Raw genomic sequence first — 26,734 nt, 5'->3', positions numbered from 1 at the left:
TCGTTTTATGTCTGCGTAAGGGGTGGTGCCCAAGATGTTAGCGGCTTGGTAGGATGCTTGTAGCTCCCCTGACAGGAGGGGTCCCAAGTATTGTCCCCACTTGTCCGCCGGCCATGCGGCGGCCAAGGCCATACGTTCGAAGTTGTTGAAGAAGAATTCTGGATCTTCCCCGGCAACGTATTTTTGTAATATTACTGACGGCAGGGTACTCGGTCCTCGTTGCTGACCCAATACGTCGGCGATCTTCCCCATAGCCGCGTCATGGGTCTGGCCTTGATCAGTGAGGGCCTGTTGCAATTTTCCCCGGTCCTCTTCTACAATGGTGAGGAATTTATCCATAGCTTTCCCCAGGCATTCTTGGTTCTCCGCCATTCGAGCGATCACAGCCTCCATGTCTCCGGTATATCCCACTTCTGACACCACTTGTGGGAGGGCGGGCCGGATAAACAGACGCGGAGGCTGGATGTAATGAGCCAGTGGGTAGGTTTTATTGATAAAGCAGTAGGTATGGTAGGGGAGTCAGGTTTCAAGGATTGTGGGCGGTGTTTCACGACTTCTTCGTCTTCCGATTTCGATCGGTCTTCGTCTCTGAATGATGACTCGGGGATAGTGGAGGTGGTTTCCTCAGGAAGGCTCATGCGAGGGACAAAAAGAGACAAACGAGAGGCCGTCAGGGATTTTGTCCTATTTATGCTCTAAGGAATCATAGCAAAAACCGTCACCTCACCCGTGTATTGATAGGGGACAGCAGGGTTTGTGTGCTGGACAGAGGGTCAAAATAGTAGCAGGGAGGCGGAAGACCCGGTTATTTAGGGAGGTCAGGATATTCGGGGTGTGCCCCTGTGGTCAGGTGAAGTAAGAGAGAGAGACGTTTCACTCTGCAGCACCACACACAGTAACACCCTACGACGCAACACCCTGTGACCCTATAACCCGGTATCCACCCTCCTCCCTTCTACCACCCGCTTCCCGATCCCGTTACCCGTGGTTTTAGCCACTCACCGGCCCCGCCGCAACACTTCCTGGTTGCGGCCGCTCTCCAGCCTCCTCCTGAGGGTTCCACCAGTCTTCGTACCACGTCTCATCCGGGGCCTCCTCCGCTTCCTCCGCTTCTGGACTCCACCTCGTCGCGCTCTCTCCTCGCTGCGCCGGTCTCGTCCTCCTCAGCTCCGGTTCTTCCTCGGTACGCTGCTCCTTGTCCTCTGCTTCGTTTCTCTCTACCTCCTGCTCCACCTTCGATGCTTCTCCTTTCTCCCTTCTCTCTCCGGCACGAGTGCATTCGTTCTCAGTTGCGATCCCTCTTTTCGCCTGAAGGAGAGAAGCACATCCGGGGTTAATCCCTCCTCCTTCCGGGTCCTTTCTGTTAGCGCCAGGACCTGTCCCGGCCTGCGGGTCGGGGGCGGGGTCAGCGTCCTTACTGGTTGAGGCGGATAGGGGGATAGTTCGAGGACGGACTTCCTGTTTAAGGTCCGCGGGTAGGAGCGGGGATGAGGTATGTCCACTGTAATGTCCGAGGATTTCTCACAATCTGTAAGAGACATTAGTTAGTGATAGATTCCTTACCGCCCCACCTATCCTCCCCATTCTGCGAACTGGTTACTAGCGTTAAGGTCATCCCTTTTAGGGCCCTAGTTTTCTGCACCAATGGTCAGTATCTTGCATGGCTCTGCGTTCCTGGCGTGGAAAGTCGTGTACAGAACTGACGTCAGCGCGCATGGGTGGCGTCTAAGTACTCTCCGTGGCGTCATCTCGGCGCTTATGACGCCAGTGACTGACGCTGAGCCACACGACGCCACCTACTGACGCGCAGGGGTACTGCTAAGCAAAACTTTCCGGATCCAGTCTGACACCTGGGGATATTCTAAGGTAAGGAATCCATCACTAACTAATGTCTCTTACAGATATATCGTTACACAAGTAGTAACTTGTGCATCAACAAGCAAGAGTGGGTCAATCTATACTAAAAACATTATATCAAACAAGTGATTCAACCATTAGCTAGCCACTGCTTTACACCCAATGCTAAAAATATATATGTCTACGGCCAATACATGCCACAAATGGAATAGGTTATTTACCCAACAAGCATTTATTCGTAGCGTGTAACACCTTAGATTCATATGCACCGACCTATCTTCCCGGAAGCTTCTGGTTGAATTACTTTGAAATATTTAGGATACATTTAACACACTAAACATTTTATATGCATGTTCTTTATATTCTATCACTTTATTGCTCCTACCTTTCTAACGCTCACCCAATAAGCTAAAAAGAATCTAACAAAGGAGCCAAGGAACATGCGCAGTACACACTGGAGGAGGGGTCACTATACCTAGTGACTCGAAGACTAATTTGAAGAAAAACAACTTGTAATCGACCGGGCCCAGCACTAGATGGGAGGATGATGCTAAGCATGTCAATCTACGACACTACACACTATCAATAGATGCCTAATGGGTAAGTAACATTTTCCTTCTTCCACATGCTATGGGATTTAGAGCGCATGGCGTCCCGGAGGCATCCCAGTGCAAAGAGAGAAAGCACAGTGATTCTAGGATCGAACGTAGGTAATCATAAAAAGATCACCCTGGAAAGAGGCAGGTTTTAATGGCTTTGCGAAATCACAGCTCATTGTCCAGACACCTAATGTCCAAGAGGAGAAATTCCCAGAGCTTAGCGGTATTATATTGAAAGGAGCGCCCTCCCATTGTAGCTCTTTTAACTCCAGGAACGGTGACCAAATGTTGGTTCGATGAGCGAAGGGCCCTATTCGGGACATAGTGACAATCTGTTGAAGGATGGGTGGGCCTATTCCAGGAAGAATTCTATGGGCAATGCACAAGGACTTGAATTCAATTCTTTGAGGCGTTGAAAGCTGGTGCAAAGCCATCTACCCCATTGAAACCTGGGACTACCCAGTAACACACGAGCAGCCATATTTTGTACTGTAAAAGTGCCCTTTTTTGCATGGTTGCCCAAACTTTTTGCCACACTGCTGATGTACTTTGACTGAGTGTGCCCAGGGTTCCTCCCAAATGGGTACCCAGGGCCTATGTTCTTTCCCTGAAACTGCATTAAGACAAAACCCAGTTGGCACTCTCTGGCCACATGTCAGTCCCTTGTAAATGGTACCATAGGTACCAAGGGCACTGTGGCCAGGGAAGGCCTCTAAGGGCTGCAGCACTTATTGTGCCACCCTTAGAGTACCTTTATGCACACACACACACACTACCATTGCAGGCTGCGTGTTTTGGTGCAGCACAAACTGGCATAGGTCAGCCTCCCCTCTAGCTGGGTGCACTACACCAGTGGTGAGGGTACAGATGCAGAAGCCCTGTACCCATACAGTACCTAAGCCAATTCTTAGTGTAAGTGCAGTAATGTCATTGAGTATATGATGCTGGGAGTTTGTCATTACGAACTCCACAGCACCATAATGGCTTTCCTAAAAAATGGGAAGTTTGGCATCAAACTTCTTAGCATATTAAACCAACACTGATGCCAGTGTGGTATTTAATGAAAAATGCGCTCAGAGGGCATCTTAGTGATGCCCCCTGAAAAACGATCCTAAGTCTATTGTCCTGGCTGAGTGGCTACTCGCCAGCTGTCACTACCAGACATTTTTCTGGACCCCTAGGTCGAGAGCCTGCCGCTCTCTGGGACCTAAAACAATGCACATCCTGGGACGAGGTGCCATGCCTCCTCCCCCAGGATGGGGAGGGTCCACGAAGGGGAAGCTTCAAAGGCTTGCCGCCTTTGTGAGCTACCCCAGCCATTTGCTGCTTCCAGCAACTGGCCCCCACTGGTTCTGACCCCCACTTTGGGCGGGAGAATCGGTGGGAAAACCGAGGGAGGCAGGGAGGTGTGCCCACCTTTGCCAACCCCACCCCTCAGGTGGGAGAGGCAAGGTGAAGCACAACTCTCAGTCCCCGCCATCTTGCAGATGGGGGGGACCCAATCCAACCAACCAGAGAGAGGCATATGTCCACTTCCCACTGGAGGGTGGCATAATAGGGGGTTTATCCACCGCAAGCGAAGGACCCATTGGTCCCAACCTTTACTTACCTGTAACGCCCCATATCTAGTATTTAGGGGCAACTCTGACCCTTGCCTCCTCTGGCAAGAACCGACCAGAAGAAGAGATTATGAAGGACCGCGGAAGCCGTGCTGAACTAAGAGGAGGTGGACGCCTAATGACTTGGCCTCAGCCCCACCGGCCTATCTGCATCTCAAACCTGCTCCAGCGACATCCCAGTGTGTCCTGCAGCCATCAGCCCTGGCCAAATCCGCGAGCCTGCACCATTCTGCACCCGACGCCCACAGCCTGAGTTTGAGTAGCCCAACACCATGAGGAGGTCTCCCCGGTGATCCTGACCTGATATCGGGTGATCTCTGACCTGCCTCGAATTTCCAATCAACGCCTGTAGCCTCTTTCTGAAGGACGCAAATACAGCACACTGCACCCAGTCGCCCCTGCGCTGTTGTGGGTACACTTTGGGTGCGAACTCAGATCCCCATTTGCCCTGAGCCTAACACCAGGAGCTTTGCTCCCACAACCTTGAAGTCTGCTCGTGAGCAGCCACCAACCAGAGGCCCCCTATCCTCCATTGGATAACATTGGGCCTCTGTACTCTGCTGCCCTAGTGCCGCTGATGGTGCTAGGACAGTGCATCCTAGACCCTGGGTGAACCCTGGTTCCAACCCCAGAAAACCAAACTCCCAAACCCAAGTACTTAACTTGAAACCGATAACCTCATTTCCTCCCATAGAATTATTTTCACAAGAAAGCAGTCCATGCAGCCCCAAGTGTGAAGTTGGTTTTGTCTGGGAACTTGAAAAACTGCAAATATCTAAAAACTGCTTTACTTACCTTTTCTCTAGGAAATGTCCCAGTGTGATATCTAGGCATATCACACTGAGTAGAAAAAGTAATCCGTAAAGTAATGTGAAAAGTAATCAAAACTAATTTAACAGTATTTTCCACTGTATCCAAAGTATTTACTAACCTGTAACAAAGTCATTTTTCATTCAGCTTGTTTGTGTTGTTCAACCTGCCTTGAAAAGTACCATTTACACTTACCTGTGCCAGGCTTGCTTGGTTCTAGAAAATAAACATACCTAAATAATATGTTTGTACAATCAAATTGGTCTGAGTTCTGTCTTTAAATGTTTGACATCATTTCTTGCCTGAGTCTGTACAACAAATGGTTAACACTACCCTCTGATAAAGGCTTACTGCTCACCCACACTACCACAAATAGAGAGTAAGGTGCTATCTACTTTTACCTCTGCCTATCTTTCGGGTTCCACTGGACTCTGTGCACACTATACCTAATTTTGGTATAGTATATACAGACCCAGCTGCGTACATGTACCACTTGCAGTTTCTGGATGGAAGCCATGGGAGATCCCAGATAAAAAGAATTCCTATAGTCCAGGCTGGAAAGGATTAACGCCTGGACTACTATCTGCCTTGCAGTCTGAGGGACCAGCGTCAAAATGTTGTGTACCATCCGCATCAGACCAAAGCAGCTGGCTGATGTTTTAATGGCCTGTGCGGGCTGCCATTGTGAGAAGTTGGCCTGATGTATGATGTCACTAGTTCTAGTGTACACCTTGTATCAGTCCAAACAACCCTTATGGTGATTGGTTGTAAAGTCAACCTTATAGACCAGCATGGACAAGAGCAGTCTTAGGCTAAACTCTGAATGGCATGTGAAGCCAGCTGTGATACCATATATAATCCCTTAAATACCAAATGAAAGGACACCACAACAGATATATATATAAAATAAAGTGTATTTATTCTAGTCAAACCCTTAGCACTCTTTATGAGATTAGAGGTAAGTACAACACAGTCTTATTCAAGCATACATTAAGTCACACAGGTAAGTAATACAGTTAGGCCCTAGGGGCCACGCAAACCATATACTAAAGAAGTGGTATAAGGACCACTGTCACGGAAATAGGATAGGCCTAGGCCTAGGGAATCGCTGGGGCTACACTACGCTAGCAACAGTTAGGAAGTGGGAGGCCCATGGGATTCAGGTGCAGAGTGGAAACACTCACGCGTAATGCGTAAAAGTCGATAGAATTACTAGCAGTTAGAAATTAACAGTTTAAGGACACTTCTGAAGCAGCTAGAGAGTCGAGACTCGGAAACTAGACCCTAGGATAGTCACTACCCTTGTGAGCACCGAAGTACCCAAGTTACCTGGCCCACGGGCTGCGGGTGCATAGGTGAGAACTTGCGTCGGGTTTCGTCGTGGACTTCTATGGATGCCTGAAGGAAAGTTGCTGACAGGCAGTCAGTGAAGGGTGTCCGGTGGATCCCAAGGCTGGGATCAGGAAGAGAGGATACCTGCAAGCAGAAGGGACAGAGTCAAGGTCACTAGCCAGTGACCACGTGGAACCAGGAAGGAACCAGGCGATGTTGTGAAGATTGCAGGTGAAAGGTGAAGCTTGTTGCTGCAGCCACGGGTACCAGGAGCCGTCGAGGACGACCAGGAGGCGAGCTGTCCCACGAAGGCTCTTGCTGTCGGTGGCGTCGAAGTCGAACTAGGACTCACCAAGCCTTGGCAAGTGGAACCCACGAAGAACGGAGGACTTGCTTCTGGTGCAGACCAGGAAGGTCTGGGGTGCTTCTCTTTTGCAAAGAAGCGGGAGCCAGTCTGGAGGAGCCAAACCAGCAGTGAAGATTTCAAGGTGTGTCGTCACAAAGGCCGCTAGCCAACGGGCAAGCAACCGGACAGACGCGGCAAGCAGGAAAATGCAGAAGGGCCCCACGCAGGACTCGTGGAGTGTGGGGGGCTGATCTTCGGTGCAGATGGTGCTTGAGGTTGGGGCTTCTCAATCCCCGGTGCACAACTTCGAGGGTGCCGCAGAAGCTGCGCTGAAAGATACTCGCCACTTTTCCCAGGTAGCCGGTCCCACGTCTCTCGTCGCCTCCACGGATCTCAGCTCGGCTGTGGATGTGGCTCAGGGTCGGAGAAGTCTGGAAGTCAAGGCTCTGGTCGGGCTCTGCAGTCGGTCCCTCGTAGAACTTCAGCAAAGCAAAGGGTAGTCTCTTGATGGTGGTCTGGGGAGGTGCTAGCACCTCCCCAAGCAGGAAACCTATTGTCCAAGCCTCCCTTGCCGGGATCACTCCCAGCAGCAGGAGGTCAGACTTGTGTCTGTGGCAGCAGCATCCATTTTGTGATGCTGAGGCTTTGGTTAGAGTTAAACAGCAAAGTAGGATTTTAACATGTCTCTCCCTCTAGAAGGGAGGAATAATATCCTTATCACCAGAAATGGTATGGGGGTATTATTCCAAAGTGTTAGACACCTTACACAACATGTTTTGATAAAGCCAAACCATAGTTACCATAACCGTTTAAGATTATAAGGCACTTTAAGAGTATATGGTAGGCTATATCATAGAACAGCTATAAGGACATGGTTCCGAAAGCTGCAGACAGGCTCAGCTCATGCTAGAGCACCATCTCACATGTTACCAAGCACTCTACCTCCAGGATTGTTAAGGCCTGCCATAGGAGTGGCTGATAGGTACACATGTGTCTATATTAAGGGTAGATATAGGTATACTATATCTAAGCAAGGGGTGATTACACGACCTTGCCCCAGCTGAGTGATCAGCCAGTTGTGTCTGATTGGAAGGCCAGACCAGGGGTGGCATAATACATGCTGCAGCCCCTGGGAGGCCTAGGGTACACCTATGCCCTGGGTACCTAGGGTACACTGTACAGGGTCCAATAAGGTGAACCTTACCAATTGGTTATGTACCTAGGGTACATGGAGTCCATTTTAAAGAGAGAGCAGAAAGCCTGAGACCCTGAATGGCAGGATCTCAGGCCAACTAAGTCGAAAGTTGGGGGTAACCATAGTCAGATATCCACCTTCCTACAGCCATCATCAATGAATCATCAAACCACATGCCCAAACTTTTTATAGTTGGCTTATTAGCCAGGGAGACCCAAGCGAGCTGGCCACTTCAGATCGTATTGGACGGGGGATTTATTGCTAAGTATCATTAATTCAGTTTTGGCTACATTGAGCTTAAGACTGGATTGATTCATCCAGCTGGCTATTTGTTCCCAGCATGCCGGTTCTGGTGGCTCAAGTGGACTAATGCATCCACTGCAGGGTCCTGTGTTCGACCTTATGTCACAAGTTAAAATCTCGGCGGGTCCACTCAGCCTTTCATCCATCTTAGCTCGATAAAATTAATACCTTTAAGTTGGGTAACAATAATCATCTGTTATTCAGCGCCAAGATGTCTACGAGTGAACGTGCGCTTTATAAAATGCATACGTTATGTTCCCAAATTAACTGGGGGCGAGTCGTAACCAGGTGTAAGTGAAAGCACCAGTTGGGTGTTCATCCGCGTAGGAGACTATGGACATCCCAATAGGAGCTGCAGTATCCGCCAGTGGCTGAAGATAGATGTTGGGCGGAGGTTGGACCCCTGCGGGATGCCACAAGTGACAGGCAAGATATTCAAGGTGCAGCCCTGGTCAAAGACTTGTAATGTTATCTTATTTAGAAAATACCCAACCCAGTCCAAGACTTTCCCTGTAACACTAGCTTTACCAACCCTGTGCAATAGTATAGAATGGTCAACCGTGTCAAAGGACTCACTAAGGCCCAAAAGGACGATGGAGACCATGCCCCAGATTCTAATCTCGTTTTAGCCTCTTCCACCACCAGTAAAAGGGCAGTCTCTGTACTATGTCTTGGGCAGAAGCCAGTCTGTGTTTGATACAAGCAAGAGTTGGCCTCCAGAAAGTCAGAGAGACACCTGTTGATATGTTTTTCAGCCACCTTACGTAAAAGCGGAAGTTTTCCAGGCAGGCAGGGTCAAGGTTAGGTTTTTTCAGGGAGGCTTTAACCATCGCACATTTCCAAGACTTGGGAACAGACCCAGTTTCCAGCGACAGGTTGGTTCAGTTTGAGCAAAATAGGGAGGATAGTTTCCTGTTCTTGAGCAATGATCCTGGGGGAAGCCTGATCAAGGGGAGAGCCTGATTCTAACTTACTGAAAAGAGCCGTCTGCTCTTCCAGTGTAATGGGAGGGAATTGGGACAGGATGGAGGAACAACTATTTCCTCTATTAATGTTAGGAATCAAGATAGTGCTTCTACAGTCCTTTTCAAAAGATTGGAAAATAACCAACATTTTTTAATTAAAGAAGGAAGCAAAGACAATGCATCTTTCAGTTGATCGTTCAGAAAGAGGTGTGCTGGAAGAAGGGTCTAGCAACATTTTAGTAATTTTAAATATTTCTCATGGGGTATTGCTAGCCTTATTAATCCTTATTTCAAAATAAAACGCCTGGGCAGTGCGGATTTCAGAGTGATGAACTAACTTTCTCCATATATATACCTTTTTTTGGTTCTGCAAAATCTTTCCTCCATTCCTGTCTGCCACAATTTTTTTTTTTTCAAGTTTTGAGGTGGGGGAATACCACGGTGCAGACTTATTGTTAGATTTTTCATTTCTTATCTGCTTGGTGATATTTTGGGCGGTACAAAAGGGGGTGGTGATGGACTGAGCATCAGAACCAATCAAACACTCACACCCAGTCAACAGATCTGGGTTTGATCCGTCACCGTTCTTTAGCCCACTCTGCCACCCCAGTTCAGACATGGCCACATGCAAATCAGTCTGACCCTGTGCCTCATGGGAACAGTCCAGCCCGAACTGCCAAGCCATGCCTTCCCTGGACCGGAAATAAGCTTCCTAGGAACGGTTTCTGGCATTTCAGCCGTCTTCAGCCAGGCTTGCTTGAATCCAGTGGCAAAGTGAGCAAGGGACTCACGTCTGAGCATACCCTGCCAAGTTATGACGAACAAAGCGGTACAAAAGGGGGTGGTGATGGACGGAGCATCAGAACCAATCAAACACTCACACCCAGTCAACAGATCTGGGTTTGATCCATCCCCGTTCTTTAGCCCACTCTGCCACCCCAGTTCAGACATGGCCACATGCAAATCAGTCTGACCCTGTGCCTCATGGGAACAGTCCAGCCCAAACTGCCAAGCCATGCCTTCCCTGGACCGGAAACAAGCTTGGCTTGGCAGTTCGGGCTGGACTGTTCCCATGAGGCACAGGGTCATACTGATTTGCATATGGCCATGTCTGAACTGGAGTGGTGGAGTGAGCTAAAGAATGATGAAAAATTAAACCCAGATCAGTTGACTGGGGGTGAGTGTTTGATTTGCTCTAACGCTCCATCCATCATCCCCTTTGGTATCGCTTTGTTTGCCCTAAGTTGACTTCCCCCAGACGGCTGGAATAGTTCCGCGATCTTGGATAGGGGGGAAGTCGGCGGTACAGCTGCCTGGCCGGACCCTCCCATTCGCCCATAAATGAACCCACAGCCGCGACCGCGCAGCGGGCGCGCCACTTGCGCGCCAAAGGCGCGCCAGAGGCAAGCCCGTCTGCGCCCGTCCGCGCCGGGACGGCGCTGGGCGCTGGCATTATGGACGGCGAGAGGTCTGACCCTATCATGTATTCACGAGAAAAACTCTTGGCCTTGGCGCGCCCTTCTTGCCCATCCTCCCCATGGTCCCCCCTTAAGTTTCCCTCTCACTGTAAGTCCTGCCCGTTTGAATTATCCCCAGCACAACCGACTTCCTGCCCTTCTGGGTTTAAGTTATTTAAAATTCTCAGTCTCAACTGCCGCTCGCTGATAAAACATCACGCTGAGATCCTGGACCTTCTAACTGATGAATCTCCTGACGCTCTCTTTCTCACGGAAATCGGGCTTCACCAGGACGCCACCCGCAATACCATGGCTGGCTCTCCCGCCTGGCTACACACTCAAATCTGTTAACAGAGAATTGGGAAGAGGTGGTGGGGTGGCAATGATAGCTAAGGAATCATATAAAACCAATTTAGTGAGTGAACCCATAGTAGGTTGCGAGTGCGCATCAATCAAAATTGGGCTAACTGATAATATCTCTTTAGCCGGTCTTTTGATTTATAGGCCCCCCGGGTCAGCGACCAGTTTCAAAAAGGATCTTCTTGATAAAGTGGGGCATCTGGCTAGCAAGTCTGCCAATTTCACCATTTTGGGTGATCTCATTCTCCACCTTGAATGCACTGAACAGGTGGAGATTGGCAGTTTCTTGGCTGATCTGGAAGCCTTTCAATTAAAGCAGTGTGTGCTTGAAGCTACCCACATAGCCGGCCATGTTTTGGATCCAGTCATTTCTAACCTCCTCCAAATCATTATGCGTTCCCCAGTTCCTCTGGTCTGGACAGACCATTTTTTGGTCACCTTCTCCCTACAATTTCCGATCAAAATTGACCCTAGTCACCCCATGAAGATCCTAAAGCGTGCCTGGCATAAGCTTAATCCCGAGATTCTTTCTGCTTGGCTTTCTAGCCACCAACCGCAACTACCCGCCTGCGCGGACGAAGCAAACCAGTGTTATCAGGACTGGCTGACGGCTGGTCTGGACACCCATATCCCTGCAAAATGGGGTAAGATTGGGCGTGGGCCATCTAACCCATGGTTCAACGAGGCCCTTTCCTTGACCAAAAAGGGCTGTAAGAAGTTGGAGCGCGCTTGGAGGCGCTCCTACGATGCGACTGCTAAACTTGAATATCAAGCAGCCCTTAAGTGTTACCATAAAGAGATTCGCAGAGCGCGGGCCGACTTTGTGGCAAATAAAATTATGGCGAGCTCCAACCCTACAAAAACAATCTTTTCCTTACTGGGCAATATGAAGAAATCCGGTGGTAATGAGGGTCATCCAATCACCTCGAATAACCAGTGTAGTGCGTTAGCTACATATTTTATTAATAAAGTGGAACTAATCTACCAGGGACTCCCACAAACTTTTTCCCTGTCTGAAGAGCTGGCCCCCTCAGGGGGTGAGTCTTTGAATGCTCAGAGCTTAGGGGAATTCCCTCCCATTACGGCTCTGGAGTTTGCGTCTCTCAGCTCCAAAATCAAGTCCGGCTCCCCGGCGAACCCAGTGACTCCCACCTGTTTCCGTCTTCTTTATCCCTCCATCTCCGAACTATGCCTTGAAGTGGTCAATCGGTCACTACTCACGGCATCAGTCCCCCGAGCTTGGAAGCATGCCAAAGTCATCCCCCTTTTGAAAAAACCCTCCTTGGCTGCATCCGACCCGAGTAATTACCGTCCCATCTCGCAACTGCCTTTTTTGGCCAAAGTGACGGAGGCACACGTGAACTCTATCCTGGCAGGCTTTGTCGAGCAACATGCTTTATTTGACCCTACCCAACATGGCTTTCGCCCTCGCCATAGTACTGAATCTGCACTCCTGGTGGTATCTGAAACCATTAAAAGTCATCTTGATGCAGGCGACTCCGCGGCTTTGATCCTATTGGATTTGAGTGCCGCATTTGACACTGTATCGCACAAAATACTTCTGAGACGCCTGCAGGACATTGGGGTAAGGGACTCGGCCTTGGCCTGGATTACTTCCTTCCTGTCAGAGAGATCCTTTCAGGTCCTGGCTCCCCCCTTTTCCTCACAAAAATGCGCATTGCACCAGGGAGTACCTCAGGGCTCTATACTAAGCCCACTCCTATTTAACCTGTATGTCAGCCCATTGGCAACACTGGCCAAGAGTAGGGGGCTTTCACTGGTCTCATACGCCGACGATACCCAATTAATGATCAGCTTCTCTAAAAAAAGTTCCACCAACCTAAACAATTTCACGGCTGATCTATTGGCTATCTCCGACTGGATGGCAGCAAACTGCCTTCAGCGGAACTCCGGGAAATCCGAAATTCTGCTTTTCGGTAAGGATAGGGAGTTATGGACTGACCTTCTCTGGCCAGAACGTCTCAAGCCTGCCCCAGTCCCTAAGGACTCTGTAAAGAACCTTGGCTTTTGGTTTGACCGCGGTCTAACTTTCGAGAAACAAACTAAGACAGTTGCGGGGGTCTGTTTCGGTCTCCTGCGGAGCCTCAGACCACTGCTTGGGTTCTTTCCTCCATCGGTGCGGCAGTCCATCATCCAATCGTCTGTTCTTGCCAGATTGGACTATGGGAACTGCCTTTACTTGGGAGCAACAAGGGCTAGTATAAACCGCCTCCAGAGGATCCAGAATGCTGCAGCCAGGGTTCTGGTGTCTCTACCCAAGCATTGTTCGGTTGCCCAGGTGCTTCCGAAACTTCACTGGTTGCCAGTGTGTAAACACATTCAATTTAAAGCACTATGTATTTCACACAAAATTCTTGCAAAGCAGGCCCCGTCAGGCCTCCTGGAACTATTGGAGCCTTACGTTCCTACGCGTTCCTTGCGCTCCGCCAACCATGCTCTGGTCTGCGTCCCTCGGGTGCGGAGGGCCAGGGCAGGGGGGCGCTCTTTCCGACACCTAGCAGCTAAATTGTGGAATTCTGTCCCGATTTCAGTTAGAACTATTCCTAGCCATTTGACCTTTCGCAAGGCCCTGAAGACGTGGCTCTTCCCCCTTTCATCATCTAACCCTCAGTGATCTGCTCCGGTGCTCGCTCCCTGGTTCTCGCTGCTGCGCTGGGACGCCTCGTTGCTGAGGCAGCCATGCGCATTATAAAATTAATTAATAATAATAATAATGCCCAGACGTGGGTCCCTTGCTCACTTTGCCACTGGATTCAAGATGGCCTGGCTGACGAGGGTTATGAACCCGAAACCGGTCCCAGGATGCTTGTTTCCGGTCCAGGGAAGACGTGGCTTGGCAGTTGGGGCTGGACTGTTCCCATGAGGCACAGGGTCATACTGATTTGCATATGGCCATGTCTGAACTGGAGTGGTGGAGTGAGCTAAAGAATGATGATAGATTAAACCCAGATCAGTTGACTGGGGGTGAGTGTTTGATTTGCTCTAACGCTCCGTCCATCATCCCCTTTGGTATCGTGGTGATATTTTGGGTCAGCCAGTTTGTGATCTTATGTTTATCCAGTGGACCAAGGCCCACCCAGGGTAAGGATTGATTCAGTGAACACTTCCAGCTTTCCCAGTTTAACTCGGACCATTGTCTATCAAACATGGCTGTACTCTTAATGGGAGCAAACAGCCGGGAATTGTTGGTAAATACCAGATCCAACAAATGACCCCCTATGTGGGTGGAGCACTGAACTCTTTGCTGTAATTGTAGGGCAGCTAGATCGTGCATAAAGCAGGCAGGAAGTTTGGGGGTCTTTAGAATCATTCAAGTGTGGATTTAAATCTCCCATGACCGTTAAGGAAGTATATTTTATGACCAAACTCGCTAGAACATCAGGGTTGATTGAATAAATGACTGTCCTGGCCTGGGAGGTGATATACTAAGCTTCCGACATTGTGGTAGTATGGAAAAAAGATAAAGAAAACGCAACACTTTCACAATAGGAGAGTGAGGGGATCAATTCTACAGTTGAATGAATTTTTGTCTGGGGGTCAGCCTGAACTACATCCGGTCCGGATTCCTCATGAAGCCATGTTTCCGTGAGGAAAACTACATCCAGTTTGTAATCTTCTAGGAGAGAACGGATGTCCAGCTTATGACCTGGAAGGACCATGCAGTTGAGGAGAAGCACATTTTGTCAAGATTTAGGTGCGTGGAGTTCCCTACTTGTAGGATCAAAAGGAAACCTATAGGAGCAATACTTTAGAGTGCTGTCTGAACTAGACACATTTATTGAGTGGCTACAGTTAGCACGTGTTGTCCCTCTAGCTTTAAGTAGGAAGGCCCTGGAATATATTTGCTGGTGAGAGGTTAGAGTTGCAGGTTCCCTGGCCCCGGTCGGGCGTGGATGGGTTTGCCTTAGACGCACCTTCAGCACGCCAGCAGTGCCTCCATTGCATGCTCAAAGAAAACATAAAAATCACTGCCTCATAGGTGCAACTGATCAGCAAACCCTCACAGTGCTGCTGCTTCTCTGATGCGCGCCTGCTGCTCTGCCGTTTTTATGCCAGGCCGGGACTCCAACCACTAGAGCACCAACCAGAAAGTGTCCGCTCTATGGTTGGTTTGAAAAGTAAAATGCACAGTGCTTCAATTCCCCTCAGTGCTACCATTACTCTGTTCTTTCCCTCGCCGCCCCCAATTGCGAATTCCCACATCCTAGATGGTTACGAATAGCTATCTTGTGCTCGTTCGTATCTTCACTGTTGGCTGCATCATCATGGTTGGCACAATTCGGTCCATCCACTATGCCTACAAAGACATCTAGATATGCTGTGTCATCTTTACATTCAAGAGTTGCAGCCCTTACCATAATTGGTTGCAAACAAGCTAAAGCAACAGTCTGCATCGTAGATTTGAGTTGTCAGAGAAGACCCTGTTGACTACAGAACTGTCTGCTGCTGCATGTCATGTCACCTACAACATGGTCTGCTGGATACTGTCATTTGAAATGCATGTTGCCTGCTGCATCATAAGTTAAGATGTCCTCTTCACAGCAGACATAGATGAATTTTGAGTCTCATTTATTCATTGTCTCTTGTAGAGAAGAATTAACAGTCAACCACAAACAAGAATATTTTTATATTATAAGTTCTCTGGGATAGTTGGCAGGACTATCCAGTGCTTATGAGTTCAATGGAGATGCCCTTGAAGAAGAACTAGGATTACAGGTAAGAAGCCTTTCCTTCTCCAACATGGGTAAGAAACCTTTCCTTCTCCAACATAGATTTTTTCATAGATTCACATGCTTGAACCTTCTCACATCATCCAAGTGAGTGCCTCCAATACATACTGAGCAGTATGAAATAACAATTTCTCATAGAAACAGCCACAAAATAGTGTGTTTTGAGCTTTTCAGACTCATTTTAAAAGACACAAACTTCGTCTAATGAGATTTAAGGTCCATGAACCTAACTTAATTGTACAAAGGGTGCCCAAAGCCTGGAGGTTGGAGACCGAGGTGTGCCCATAGGTCTGACCCCGCCCCCCCCCCCCCACACACACACACGCACATTGTCGAGCCCTCCATCAGATCTAGCCGGCAGCCTGCCCCACCAACGAACGAGTTCCTTTAAAGGTAACCGTTCCAGCAGGCCAAACCTGGTGCCCGTAGCTGACCCGCACTCCATCGCTGTCGACCATAGCTTTTCAGTTTGGCCTGTTCTAGCACGACCAATAACCTTTGGTTCCCGCTTAGCACTTTTTGGTGCTAGACAACTCCTAAAAATTATATTTCTCTTTCCCCAATCCGATTTTTGCTTTTGGTGTCTATTTGCTCATTAAATTGCTAATTATATTCCTATTTTTATAAAATGGAGTGGACTATTTATTGTGTTGTGTTTTCGACTTAACTGTTTTTGTACTAATGAATGCTGTACCCTTGTTCCTTTGAGTTTAGCCTGACTGCTCTGTGCCATGGTTACCCAGGACTGAGGAAGGATTTAATTTTAAGAAACCTAACTGGACTTGATACAGAATAGTGACATTATTACTTGGTGACGTCTCACAACCACCCCAACTGATAATCCACATTCTCACTGAGGCACGGGTGAATAGGCCTCAGCCTGATTAGAATACATGCCGTCACTTCTCAGTCCCACACAGCCTGGTAGGGCGGTCAGTAACCACTCTTGCCAAACAACTGCCTCAGACTTGATGTTAACTCTGGCACTGCTACACCAAAAGTTGGAAAGTCTGGTGCCTAAAAAGCAGAAGTGGGAATTTGTGTGTCTTACACCTGGTTAGCTTGCCATAAGCAGACAGTCTTTTCTCAGAGAAGGTACATGTTCAGTATCAACAGGTGAGCCAAATTCAGCATTAAATGAAAGATATGTGAAAGCTGGGTATGATCTAGCACAAACTGATATGCGAGAGCCAGCTTTATGGTTTAAACGAAATGCCATTGCAGGGATTTGCAAGCATGATTGCCTGGTATTTGTTATTTGGAATTCAGTAAATGTGTTAAATATTTTTTAGACCTGCTGTACTCGTACTCTTACAAAGTGTCTGAAGTTGTGAAGGTACCTAGGAAACGATATGGTGTAGGGTGTAACAGATTGAAGTAAATTTTTCAGATTATAATGGAACAACATATTGGAATACGTTTTCTAGTTTATAATGGAAGTCCTTAAAATGTAGATTTTCATCTTTGTACAAATATATTTAGATTTCCATTTTGTCACTTTAAATTTATGACCTAAATGAAGATTATTTAAATTGACAACTTAAATGAAGATCCGTAGTAGTGCTGAAATATTCTTGACCATTGACTTGTGCCCGCATGTAATGAACCTAGTTTTGATTCTTTGAGTCTGGATTAGTGACTGATACTTTTGTGTCTAGGCTAGCGGGCGTGTGCCAGTGCTTGACAACCTGGTGGAACTAGTGTCAAGAGGTCATAGTATCCCAGTGCATTTGGATTCATTACCACGACTGGAGTCCCTGGTGTCGGAGGTCCAAGCTTGGAATGAGAGCGCATCCAGTACATTCCTGACTCCGGACTTAAACTTCTCTTTACTGGAGGTGAGTCATTTAAATCTTTCTATGTATTAGTTGTTTGAAAGTACTCCATTTTGACATGGACACCCCCACTTTCGCCTGGTACATGTGATTTTGACTAGAAGTGCACTGTGTTCCTGTTAACCAGGTCACCAGTGCCAAATCTCTTTCCCAAAACAGGACAATGGTTCTCCCGATTGGCAATGCCTTTAGCACCCTCTAGAAGTCCCTATTAAATAGTACCCCTGGTGCCTAAGACCTTGGGTACAAACGAGTGTCCCCCAAGTGCTGTAGCACAGTGTCACTCTCAGGGACCCATCACCAAACTCATACAGGGCTGCTATCGTAGGCTGCATGTTTTGATGCAGACAAAAATGAAAACATGACCTGACACACATTCCCGTGTGCCAGGTCCCCTGACACTGAATGTATTACTTCAAATCAAATTTTATTGCTATAGACCTCGTCAGATATCCACAATATAAAAAAATATAATGTATACAGGAAGTGTCGTTCATAGATTAAACTGCTTTAAAATAGTGGTGAACAAGTTTTTAAAAATTTAAATACTTTATAACATAAAAATTCATCTGGGGGGCTCTTAATAATTCAATCAGATCCATAATTCTAGAGATATTCTATTTAATACAAATAGGTTTTATAAAACAGCTATGTGCTTCAACCAGGAGTTTGTTAGGGCAAACAAACCGTACATGTACCAAATCTTGAATACCTCCTCCTCCTCATAGATCACAGAGGCCAGCTTTATCCAGTGTGCCACCCCAGTTTCCAGTTAATTCTTTTAGTGGTAGTGTCCTCAATCGCAACATCAAAATACGACGGCTAACCTTATGATCTAATGAAAATCTCAGATAATTTGAACTCACTTTATATTGTACTCTAGCTAAAAATGGCTTATAGTGGGATAGCTGTAAACAGTAAGCCTCATCAGTATCAAAGCTCAATCTTGGGGTGGATTTTTTTAGGAAAAGCATCAATAGTATTGGGGACCAAGATTGCAGGAGTTTAATAGAACATTGGAAGTATTCCAAAGCATTCTCTAGGTTTTCTTTAAAAGTATTTTCCCTGGACCAGCCTTAAAAGTATCCTGACGTAAGATCGCGCTCAATGAGTGTGAGAAAGTGGCTCTGTTCCCAAATAGGTTCAGTGTGTACAGGGTCCACAGTCCCCAGAGGTTTGGCAGAGGCTAAAGTTAGATAAAACCTTACTCTCTAAAGTGGTAGTTTGGTCGAGTAGTAAGGCAGTATCAGAGGACCATGTTAAGCATTTGATGTACACACTCAGTCAGCAAATGAATTCACACACTCAAGAACTGAACTCTAGGCCAATTGTTTTGTATAAAAAAATATACTGTTGTTTTATTTCTAAAACCAAGCAAGCCTGGCACAGGTAAGCATGTAAATACTTTTCAGCTACAAGATGCTGTTGTTGAATACTTTCAAAAGATAGTAGGACTTTGTACCAATTCGAGTTTACAGGGGTTGCAATGCAATGCACAAACTTAGTAGACTCAGTACATAGGAATCAATAGGCTTTTTGAGTAAAAATGCAGTTAATTACTTTTCGGATTACTTTTTCTAGCACAGTGCTGGATCCTAGATTCAGCACTCGGGCATTTCCTGAAAACGGTTGAGTAAATACGTTTTAGTTAGAGGTACGATTTTTAAAGAATATTATTGTATTTCAAAAGTTGACACTTCGAAACTTTTTTGCATAGAATCACCAATGTTATCCTATGGGAGGAAATTAACTTTGCAGGTAAGTTACTTTAACGTTACTTTTCTTTCTCAGTGCTGGATACCTAGATTCAGCACTGGGACATTTCCTGAAAACAGTTGAGAAAATGCGTTTTGGTTAATCGGGTGATTTTTTTTTTTTTTTAGGAATATTCTCAGTTTTCAAAAGTCGACACTTGGAAACTTTTTGGGAGAAAAAGTGCCAATGTTATTCTATGAGGAAAAAGAGGTTACCGGTTTCCAGGTAGGTAATCGGTCTTTTGAGTTAGGGTTCTGGGGTAAAACTCAGGGGTCCCCCAGGGTCAGTGATGCACTGCTGTTGCACCCCCGGTGGCACTAGGGTTGCCGGGTGCAGAGTGTTGAGGCCCAATGTTATCCTATGGAGGATAGGGGGGCTCCGGTTGGTGGCTGCTGGCAAGCAGGCCACGGGGTTGTGGGAGCAAAGCTCCTAGGGTTAAGCTCAGGGCAAGTTGGGGACTAAAGTAGCACCAAAGGTGCACCCTCAGCGACACTACGGCGGCCGGGTGCAGGGTGCTGTTTTGAGGTCGGGTGCCCTGTTGATTTCAATGGCGATTCTCTAGGACAAAGAAACACTTCAGGCTCGGGGACGAGGATCTTCCAGGAGCGACCACCACTTCGAGGGGTAAGTTGGGATGTTGAGGGTTGGTTAGGCACTGTTGGTTTGGGCACACAAGGCCGTGGGGCGTCGGGTGCAGGGGTGTCTTGCGACGTCCTGGTAGGGGGGGGGGGTCCTCTGGATTGAGGCTGCAGGCGTCAGGAGGCTTGAGGCAGGTCAGGGATCGCTGGATCTCGGGTCAGGATCTCCAGGGGGACCTCCTCGTGGTGTATTTTCACTCGATCTCGGGCCGGGTTCGGCAGGTGCAGAGGGGGCTGGATTCGCGGTTCCTGGCTGGCACTAGGAGCTGCAGTTTAAACACGTCCGGTGTTCACGGGAGAAACAGTCTGGAAAGTGAAGGCAGGCAGGTCCTCCGGGGTTTGTGAGGTTGCTGTCTGCTGGACACGCTGGGATTTCGCAGGTTCGAGGGGAGACAGCCTTGTAGGGCTGGGGCCAAGTCAGTGGGCGTCGTCCTCTTGTTAGCTCTGCACGGCTCTTCGTCCTTCTTCTTATCTTCTTTTCTTGTTGTTGCTGGTTCTGAGGAAGGAAGGTTCAGGGTGCCCCTAAATACTAAATTTAGGTGTGTTACAAGTAGGTAAAGAACAGGGACAAATGGGTTCCTTCCCTGGGGTGGGTACACCCCCTATTCTGCCACTCTTCTCTCTCCAGTGGAAGGGGGGCAGGAGCCTGTCCCTGGTTGGCTGGGTCCCCCCTCATCTTCAAGATGGCGGGGACTCTAGGTTATGCTTCACCTCGCCTCCCCCACCTTAGGGGTGGAGTTGGCAGAGGTGGGCACACCTCTCTTCCTCACTTGTTTTTCCCGCAGCTTCTCCCGCCCAAAGTGGGGGGGTAGAACCAGTGGGGACCAGTTGCTGAAAGCAGCAAATGGTCTGGAGAGGCTCACAAAGGCGACATGCCTTTGAAGCTTCTCCTTCGTGAACCCTGCCCATCCTGGGGGAGGAGGCTTGGCACCTCGTCCCAGGATGTGCATTGTTTCAGGCCTCCGAGAGCAGCAAGCTATCGACCCAGGGGTCCAGAAACATGTCTGGGGTGGCAGCCTAAGCAGCCACTCAGTCAGGTCACTGGAAGTTGCTCGAGTTTCAGGGGGCATCTCCAAGATGCCCTCTGTCGTGCATTTTACATTAAATCCCACACTGGCATCAGTGGGGATTTAATGTCCTGAGAAGTTTGATGCCAATCTTCCCAGTCTTCAGTGTAGCCATTATGGTGCTGTGGAGTTCGTAATGACAAACTCCCAGCACCATATACTCTTAATGGCAGCACTGCACTCATGCTCCTGTACCCTCACCACTGGCATAGGGCACCCAGCTAGAGTGGTGACTGATGTATGCCAGGGCAGTGGTTTGTGGGCATGGCACACAGGGATGTGTGCCATGTAGTCTCTGTTTTGTTCTGCACCCAGACACTCAGTCTGCAAAGGCAGTGTGTGAGTGTCATGGTACAGGGCCTCTGAGGGTGGCACAATAAGTGCTGCAGCCCTTAGAGGCCTTCTCTGGTCACAGGACCCTGGGTACCTGTGGTACCATTTACCAGGGGCTGACATGTGGCCAGAGATGCCAATTGGGGTTAGGCTTCAATGCAGTTTTAGGGAAGGAACACAGGCCCTGGGCACACTCAGTCAAAGCACATCAGCAATTCAACAAAAAGTGGGGGCATACCATGCAAGAAAGAGGGCACTTTCTCACAAGGGCCCTCCCTTGCTGCCGTCGCCGCTGCGGGCGGCGGCTCCGTTCGTTCCGCCACCGCCTTTGCCAGGTTTTCCGGACAATTTTGCCCCTAGTTGGGACCTTAATTGTGACACGGAGATGGACCACTGGGAAGGGTGTGAGTACCCTCTCGCACAGCAGCGCGGGTCGGACCAGGAATGGACGGAAGAGCTAGAGGATGTCGGTTGCCTTGACCTCTCCTCTGACCCTGTTTTTTTTTCTCCTCCTGCTGTGGCTATGGAGGTGGTCTCTACATAGACTGTGGTGCTCCGTAGAGCAGCTGAGGCCCTTGACCTTGACCTGCCTACAGTGACCCTTAAGACTAATCTCCTCACTGAAGTACTTCAGCTGACGGCAAGCTCTTTGGAGCCCTGCTGGCGTTCAATGAGGCCCTAACTGACGTCTTGATGGGCACCTGGTCTAGACCAGCCACGGGGGTTCCCGTGGATAAGAATGTGGCCAGGCGCCATCGCCCAGCCCCGGGTGAACCTGCTTTTCTGTGTGCCCACCCAACCCCAGAGATCCTGGTCATCCAGGCCTCCACTTCCCAAAGCGCATTCCCTACCGCTCCCCCGGATAAGGAATCCAAGAAGCTGGAACAGTTCGGCAAGAAACTGTTTTCATCTGCCAGCTTAGGGCTGCGGTCGGTGAACACTGCATGCCTCTTGGGCCGCTATTCCCCCTCTGTGAGGGACATGGTTGCGCAGGTTTTGGCTCAGTGTCCGGAGGAGGTGTCAGACAGTGCTTTCCCAAGCTGTTGCCAAGGGGAAAGATGTGGCAAAGTTCGCCGTCAGGTGTGGACTGGACAACGCGGACTCACTGGGTAGGGCGATTTCCACAACAGTGGCCCTCCGTCGTCACGCCTGGTTGCAGTCCACTGGTTTTTCAGGGGATGTTCAAAGTTCTCTTATGGACATGCCCTTTGATGGAACTCGCCTGTTTGGCGATAAGGCAGATAGTGCGCTGGAGCGTTTTAAGGACTCCCGGGCTACGGCCAAGGCCTCTTCACCACGCGCCCGGCCACGTCTGCTTTTCGTTCCTTTCAGGCCACGTCTGCTTTTCGTTCCTTTCGTGGCCTCGGAAGGGGCGCCCAACACGTTTGGTCAGCCAGAATCCTGCGCAGAACCAACCTCAGCGCGGACGTGGTGCCCGCCGCGGCAGGGACAGGGGGCCAGCGTGCGGGTCAGTCCACCTCAGCTCCCATAGCATCCGCCTCAAAGCCTTCCTAGTCCGAGCTTTGTGGCACACCCCACGCTGGTGGACGGCAGGTGCCGCCATCACCTTCCTCACTGGCGTTCCGTTACCTCACTCAGTGGGTGTTGCAAATCGTCCGAAGGGGCTACTCCCTCCCCTTCGAGACTGCCCCTCCAGCCATGCCACTTCAGTTCCACCGCATGTCGGGGGACCATTTCGCGCTTCTCTAGCAGGAAGTCATGGCCCTCTTGGCCAAGGGGCCCATCGAGCGCGTTCCTGGGCCAGAAATAGGACGTGGTTGTTGTTCCCACTACTTTCTGGTCCTCAAGAAGGAAAAAAGGGGCCTGCGTCCCATCTTGGACCTCAAGAACGTCAACTGCTTCCTCCGGAAGGAGAAGTTCAAGATGTTGACTCTGGCTCAGGTCTTGGCTGCCCTCAACCCTGGAGACTGGATGGTAGCGTTGGACTTGCAGGACGTATATTTTCATATCCCCGTCATGCCGGCCCACCGGAGTTACCTGCAGTTCACGGTATGCCTAGTGCACTTTCAGTTTGCCGTGCTCCCCTTCGGCCTTACCAGTGCCCCTCGGGTGTTCACGAAAGTGATGGTGGTGGTCGCAGCTCATCTGCGCAGATCAGGAGTTCCAGTCTTCCCCTATCTCGGCGACTGGTTGTTGAAGGCGGGCTCGCCCCAGGCAGTCGTATCCCACCTCCAGACTATGGCCGACCTCCTGCATTTGCTGGGGTTCTCAATCAACGTGGCGAAGTCGCACCTGAGTCCCTCTCAGAAGCTCCCCTTCATCGGAGCGGTTCTGGATTCGACGCAGTTTCGGGTTTATCCTCCCGAGCAGCGAGTCCGGGTTATTCAGGCTATGATTCCGATCTTTCAGCCTCTATCCCGGGTTACAGTCAGGATGACTCTCCGGCTCCTGGGCCTAATGGCCTCCTGCATCCTGCTAGAGCAACTTGCCAGATGGCATATGCGGGCTCGGCAGTGGGACCTGAAGTTCCAGTGGACACAGCATCGGGGCAACCTGTGCGATCATGTCCAGATCTCAGAGGGCGCTGCACGACAATTGCAGTGGTGGCTCACGAATCATGATTGGGTCAATGGCAGATCCCTCTCCCTTCTCCAACCGGAGCACACAATGGTGACAGATGCGTCCCTCCTGGGATGGAGGGGCCACATGGGAGAGGCGGAGATCAGAGGCTTCTGTTCTCTGGCGGAGTCCCGGCTTCATATCAACCTATTGGAGCTGCGGGTGATCCAGCTTGCACAGAAGGCATTCCTTCCCTCTGTACGGGGAAGTGTAGTGCAGGTGTTCACGGACAACACCACCGCCATGTGGTACTGCAACAAACAGGGCGGGGTGGGGTCGTGGACCCTATGTCAGGAGGCTCTCCGCCTCTGCACATGGCTGGAACATCAAGGCATTACCTTGGTGGTTCAACACCTGGCAGGTTCTCTGAACGCCAGGGCGGACGAACTCAGCCACCGGTGCATGATGGATCACGAATGACGTCTGAACTCGGACGTGGCACAAGGTCTCTTTCTGCAGTGGGGAGAGCCTTGGTTAGATCTAGTCGCCACCGAAGAGAACGCGCAATGTCATCAGTTCTGCGCATTGGAATTTCCAAGGCGACACTCGCTAGGCGACGCTTTTCTTCACGAGTGGAGCTGCGGTCTGTTGTACGCCTTTCCGCCTATACCACTTCTGCCCAGAGTGCTGAAGAAGATTTGGCGCGACCGGGCCCAAGTCATCCTTGTGGCTCCGGATTGGGCGCGAAGATAGTGGTATGCCGAGCTACTCAGCATGGCTATCGATCCCCCGATCCGACTGCCTCTTCGGGAGGATCTTCTGTCGCAGCAGCAGGGGACGGTCCTCCACCCGAACCTGTCCAGCCTCCACGCGTGGATATTGAGCGGCGACATTTGACAGCTTTCGACCTTCCTGTCTGTGATATTATTCTGGCAGCCAGGAGTCCCTCCACTAAGACAGTATACGCCTGCAGGTGGAACAAATTTGTGGCATGGTGCACAGCAAAGGCTGGGGATCCCCATTCTGCCCCTCTTTCCGAGGTCCTTCTGTTCCTTCTCTCTTTGGCCCAGCAGGGCTCTGCTCTGGGCACTATCAAGGGTTATCTCTCAGCCATTTCTGGCTTTCTAAGGCTTCCAGATCAGCCTTCTCTTTTTAATTCTCCGGTTGTTAATCCGGGTGGATGACCAACTTTTTGTTGGCTACGTGGGTGCCAAAAAGGGTCGGGTCGTGCACAAACGGACCATCTCTCGGTGGGTCGTTCTGTGCATCAAAGCATGTTACTTGTTGGCTAAGATGGAGCCTCCTGTGGGGCTGCGTGCCCATTCTACCCGGGCAGCGGCAGCCACTACTGCTTTGGGACGCGGTGTTCCCTTGCAGGACATCTGTCAGGCTGCTACGTGGGCCTCGCTGCACACGTTTACCAAGCATTATTGCTTTGACAGGCAAGTCCGGAGAGACGGCTCTTTTGGCCATTCTGTTCTCCGTGACTTTCTGGTGTGATCTTGTTCGCAGACCCACCACCAGGGTTGGTATTGCTGGAGTATCTATTCTAAGGTAAGGAATCTATCATTAACGTGTCTTTCAGATGCACAAGTTACTTACTTGTGTAACGATATATCTGTAAGAGACATTAGTTAGTGATAGATTCTTTACCGCCCCACCCATCCTCCCCGTTCTGTGAACTGATTTCTAGGGTTAAGGTCATCCCTTTCAGGGCTCTAGTTTCATGGCACCAGTGGTCAGTTTCATGCATGACTCTGCGTTCCTGGCGCAGAAAGTCGTGCACAGAACTGACGTCAGCGCGCATGGTTGGCGCCTAAGTAGTCTCCGTGACGTCATCTCGGCGCCTACGACGCCAGCGACAGGTGCGGAGCCGCATGATGCCACCTTTCGACGCGCAGGGGTACTGCTGATGAAAACTTTCCGGATCCAGTCTGACGCCTGGGGATATTCTACGGTAAGAAATTCATCACTAACTAATGTCTCTTACAGATATATCGTTACACAAGTAAGTAACTTGTGCATTACACCAAATGTCGATTTTTCCTGCAGTAACTGAGTCCCCAAAGCTCGGGAGATCTGCCAGCTCTTCACCCAGGAACCAAGACCTTCAGAAAAGTAGCATACCTTCTTCCCTACAACCTGCAGGCACCCAAAGACTCATGTGGTACTTTGTGACAGCAGAAACCAGACTGGTGAAGACACCACTGCACCCCTTGCTCCAAACCCAAGTTGAAGTGGGCCAACGGTGTCATTGTGGTCCCCCAGTCCTGCAGAGACAGAGTACACTGTGTTTTCGCCCCAGTGAATTCACCAAGGCCTGCAGCCTCTCCGCGCAGGCCCTCCCCTACTGTGACTGCTCCCTGCAAGGAAAACCCGCAGCCTAAAGACACCTCTGTACCTGTCGCTCCTGGGCCTTGGAGTAGAGGACTGTGAGAAAGTGCCCTCTTTCTGCATGGTATGCCCCCACATTTTGCTGAATTGCTGATTTTCTTTGACTGAGTGTGCCCTGGGCTCCTCCTAATCAGCTGCCCTAAAATTGCATTGAAGCCCAAACCCAATTGGCATCCCTGGCCACAGGTAGGCCCCTGGTAAATGATACCACAGGTACTCAGGGCACTGTGACCAGGGAAGGCCCCTAAGGGCTGCAGCACTTATTGTGCGTCCCTTAAAGGCCCTGCACCTTTTGTGAGAAAGCGCCATCTTTATTGCATGGTATGCCCCCACTAATTGCTGAATGTACTTTTACTGAGTGTGCCCTGGACTCCTACCAATCAGGTGCCCAGGGCCTATGTTCCTTCCCTAAAACACAAAACACAAATTGGCAAACCCTGGCCACATGTCAGCACCTGGTAAATGATACCCTAGGTACCCAGGGCCTTGTGACCAGGGAAGACCTCTAAGGGCTGCAGCACTCATTGTGCCACCCTTAGAGGCCTTGTACCCTCACACACACACACTGCCCTTGCAGGCTGGGTGTCTGGGTACAAGA

The 26,734-nt window shown here is 49.6% G+C and overlaps 1 pseudogene across 1 annotated transcript in view; it reads left to right on the top strand.

Annotated features, from left to right (window-relative positions):
* The window catches only part of LOC146866943 (lysine-specific demethylase 5B-like), a 429,067-nt pseudogene that overhangs the window by 169,452 nt on the left and 232,881 nt on the right, over nucleotides 1–26,734 (top strand). The window contains exon 6 of the transcript XR_014966723.1: nucleotides 17,253–17,432. The product of XR_014966723.1 is annotated as a lysine-specific demethylase 5B-like (transcript). The remainder of the gene's footprint in view (nucleotides 1–17,252; nucleotides 17,433–26,734) is intronic.

This window comes from Triturus cristatus, chromosome 1_2 (genome assembly GCF_964204655.1).
Source record: "Triturus cristatus chromosome 1_2, aTriCri1.1, whole genome shotgun sequence".
In the NCBI taxonomy this organism is placed as follows: domain Eukaryota; kingdom Metazoa; phylum Chordata; class Amphibia; order Caudata; family Salamandridae; genus Triturus; species Triturus cristatus.
Note: the sequence above shows the minus strand (reverse complement) of the source record. Positions and strands in the feature narration are given on the sequence as shown.